Consider the following 4,156-nt stretch of genomic DNA (forward strand, 5'->3'; position numbering starts at 1 on the left):
CGTTTTTTTTTGACGATTCGAGGTGCTGCCTTTGGTGGAATAAGGAAGTTGTTGACATGCTCTGTAGCTTTTCATATGAATGTGATTAAATATTTTACTTGCACTGGGAGTTCTGAGTGGATTTCATTGGATTTCAAGGGCTGTTAGAGATGAGCTCCACCCAATTCCATATGTGGACACTTGTGTGTGTGTGTGTGTGTGTGTGTGTGTGAGAGAGAGAGAGAGAGAGTGACACAAATGAAAATGAAGGCGACGAAAAGAAGGGTCTTAATTTGTACTTGAGGGGTTAGTCAGGATTTAATGGTTGAGTACTGGTTAAATTGTGTGTGTGCGCATGAATGTGGCCTATATTAACTGAATTAATAGGTTTGGCTCCCAAAATCACTATGGCATTGGTGTGTTGATAATTATGTTGAGTAAAAAGGGACATGAAGATATTTTTGGATCAGTGACATATAAGAGTGTTCATAATAAAAAAAATATAAAAGAGAGAGAGAAAAATCTTTTAAATTCTAGTGAAAATGCATTTGCTATGTTCTTAGAAATGTACTCCATGTATTCATGTAGATTTCATGATGAATTTTCAAGAAGAGTTTGACTGAAAAATGTCATGTGGCATAACCATCAAGTAATAACTAATAACTTTGAAATAACACTGAGTTTGAATACATGTGAATCTTAATCATTAATTTCAAAAACATTCTGAATATATTTTTAAAAGTATTTTTGAACAAACATCATGATTAATTTATTAATTATTATTAATATTTTTTTAAACTTATTATTATTATTATTATTATTTAACTGACTCCTGACTATCTTCAGGGGTCTTCTGATATAATTTCTTGCTTTATGTTTTCTGCTGTTTTCTGTTTTATTTTTCCTCGAGAAATATTAATATTAAAGGCAGGGTAGGTGATTTGTTCAAAAACTTTTTTTTAGTTATGCTGGTTGAAAATCTTTTCACATCCTGATAGCAATCACTAGGTTAAGTAGTCTAAATGTATTTATATCATCTGTGGAAGGTGTAGGACCATAAAATGTTTGTGTAATCATATCCCTCAGTCTGAGGGCTACAATAGGCTATCCTACCTGCCTATGAACGTATGTAGGGGAGAGCGGGTTGATTTGAGACTGTGGGGAAGTTGAGCCACCCTTTGTTTCTAGGCAACCTTAAACAAAATTGGTGATGTGACTACAAATTTTACTCCATGGTCCATGGAATAATTGGTAACTAAATTTATATAAAAAAAAAAAAAAAACGGATTTTTGCTGTTCAAAGTGATTTTTGTATGTTCAAGGACTCATGCTGCTTGTGTCTAAACAATTACAGACAAATCTGAAAAAAATATCACACGTTTGTGCTTTAGGAGGTTATAATATGAGGCTATACTGTTAGCATGATGTTAGCTCTAAACTGCTGGATGATACAAGTTTGTTAAAATGGTAAGAGTGGGGTAATTTCAGCCAAAAGTCCTGGGGTAAGTTGAGCCAGTGGCTCACCCCTTCTTATGATTATAAAGTATTATTTTACTGTAATTCTAAGTTATACTTCATTAAGTTTAAAATTTTTTGATTTTGTTCTTTGTTTTGAGTTAAAATTTTAAATAGGCCTTGTTTATGAAAATTGGCCATTGAAGTTTTTATGAACTTGTATTTCCCTGCAACATTTATAAGTGGGATGTTAAGTTCTATTAGCCCAGTTCTGTAAGGTCCGTTTTTTTTTTTAATTCTTCAATTTGAACTTTATTTTGTGCTGAAATGTTTAAATAATGAAAAAAATGCCTTCAGAGTTGTGAACTGTATCTTTAAATAAAACTTTTAAGAAGTCATCCATCCATCCATCCATCCATTCCATTATCCAAACCTCTTTGTGGGGAGCTGGAGCCTAACCCAGCGTCTTGAGCCACAGGTAGAGAAAAACACTGGATGGATGGTCAGTCCATCACAAGGCTCACACATATATCTTAAGAAGTAATTTTTTATAGAATTTCTCTTCCTTTGATATAGCATGAGGTGAAAATGTTCAGTTTTACTTCAGCATAATCAATGGCACAGTTTAACTCTTTGTGGCTCAACTTGCCCTCTTTTTGGAAAGCCATATTTTGAAAGCAGTTTATTTTAGATCCAAAGTATTTATTATTCCCAAGCATACACCACATCCTGAGAAGTATATACATATTTAAGTTGGACCCATTACTGTCATGTGCTCACTTTAAACACACCATAAGTAAAAACTGTCTCAACTCACCCTGCTCTCCCCTATTTGCATACCCCCGTGCACCCTGTTTCGACACACATGATACGTCATCAGCGTGTTCCAGTATGCTATTGCAGACCAAGCGAGAATGGAAGGCATTATTATTGTAATATTTTGCGCTTTATACTGTAATGTTTTCTCACCGGTGAATGAGACATGAGGTAATCTGACAATGTTGCATTCAAACTCCACCAACGCCGTCTCTCATCGTATCATTGGTTAGCCTGTGTTTTGGAGGAGGCCTGGCTTTGGAAAGTGATTTGCAGGGAGGGTGGGATCTTATACTTTCAAAGCTAGCTTGCTATTGCTAGTCTCTCTGAAACTGCCTACCCTACCTTTAATAAAGGATTGAGCCAAATTAATTAATAAGGCTTTGTTTTAAAGGTTTTTGTCTTCATTATGATATCAGGACAGTTGTATCTCCCTGACATTGCTGATTCTGTGCCACCCCCAAAATTTCAAAAGTAATTTTATTTCAGAAATTAAAACCATGTTCATTATAGAAGAGGTGTATTCAAGTCATTGCAAGACATGGGTTGCATTTTTAATGTTTTTGTTGAATAAATGAATAGATCTGGGCCAGAAAAAAAAGAGGGGAAGAATGTTGTTGACCCTTATATGCATGTTGAGCATGTGCATGTTTGTCTGGGCCCAATCTCCCATTCATCTGAATATTTGCAGACTGAGGCAGAATATGAATAATTTCCCCTCACTGCAATTAGCCTGAGATATGTAGGTCCTTAGTGTGTGTGTGTGTGTGTGTGTGTGTTCTTTGAAAGGGTGAGGTGGGCTTAATGTAGCTGAACTCCCTGCATGTAGAAACAATGTAGAGAAGTGCACCGTAAAAAATCATGCTGACAAGAACTTAAACACCACAACACAGACTAAAATTTAAAATAATTGATGTTGTGCTTGATTTGAGATCATTCTTTTAACAATCTTGTTTGAATAGAATAGAGATTTCTGGGATATTGGAAGCTATATGCTATCGGACCTATAGGAATAAACTACACTTTACTTGTTACTGTAGGAATACACACCTAGATGCTGCCAGACCACTTACTTTTTCACACAGAAACTTGAGAGAGAAAGGATCAATTTAACTTTCATGTTGTGTTTGCAGTCCGAGACCATAAGGGCCTTTTAATATCTCCAAAAATCTACTTAACACGGTCAAATTAGCTTCAACAGAAGCAGCAGTAATATTTTGGATGACATTTCTGAAAAGAGCATGTCTGCTTTGTAACACTGAAAATAAGATGGTTAAAGCTTCATTGATACCTATCAGAATGGATTATACTTGGTTAAATGAAAATACTGAAATAATCAGAAAGGAAATGAGATATTTTGAAATTACTTCAATTATTATTATAGTCATAAAGACTTTCGAGCTTCCCATGATCCTGAAGAGATTGAACTTGAAGACTGGTTTTGCGAACAAATCATTCAGAACTGGATCTGATTCAGTGAAAAGATCTTACTCAAAATTGGTTTATTCTTAAAGGGGTCATATGATGTTGCTAAAAAGAACATTATTTTGTGTATTTGGTGTAATGAAATGTGTTTATGCGGTTTTAGGTTCAAAAAACACTTTATTTTCCACATACTGTACATTATTGTTTCTCCTCTATGCCCCACCTTTCTGAAACGCATCGATTTTTACAAAGCTCATCGGTCTGAAAATCGAGGTGTGCTCTGATTGTCCAGCTATCCAGTGCGTTGTGATTAGCCGAATACCTCAAGCGTGTGACGCAAATGTTACGCCCCTTACCATACTGTGATGCCGTCTCCCGGAGCAACGAAACAAAAACATTAAAACCCATTATAAACGAGGCATTTGATGCATTCAGTGGGAACATAATTACGGATTATAATGACTTATACTGTCTTTTTACG

General features: G+C 35.3%; 1 long non-coding RNA gene across 1 annotated transcript in view; it reads left to right on the forward strand.

The window, feature by feature from the left end:
* Positions 1-213: 213 nt before the first annotated feature.
* The window catches only part of LOC107697639 (uncharacterized), an 18,884-nt gene continuing 14,941 nt past the window's right edge, over positions 214-4,156 (forward strand). Inside the window, exons 1-2 of the long non-coding RNA XR_001635226.1 lie at positions 214-228; positions 1,120-1,122. This is a non-coding gene — a long non-coding RNA (uncharacterized LOC107697639). The remainder of the gene's footprint in view (positions 229-1,119; positions 1,123-4,156) is intronic.

Source organism: Sinocyclocheilus anshuiensis, unplaced genomic scaffold (genome assembly GCF_001515605.1).
Source record: "Sinocyclocheilus anshuiensis isolate Anshui unplaced genomic scaffold, SAMN03320099.WGS_v1.1 scaffold801, whole genome shotgun sequence".
NCBI classification, from domain to species: Eukaryota; Metazoa; Chordata; class Actinopteri; order Cypriniformes; family Cyprinidae; genus Sinocyclocheilus; species Sinocyclocheilus anshuiensis.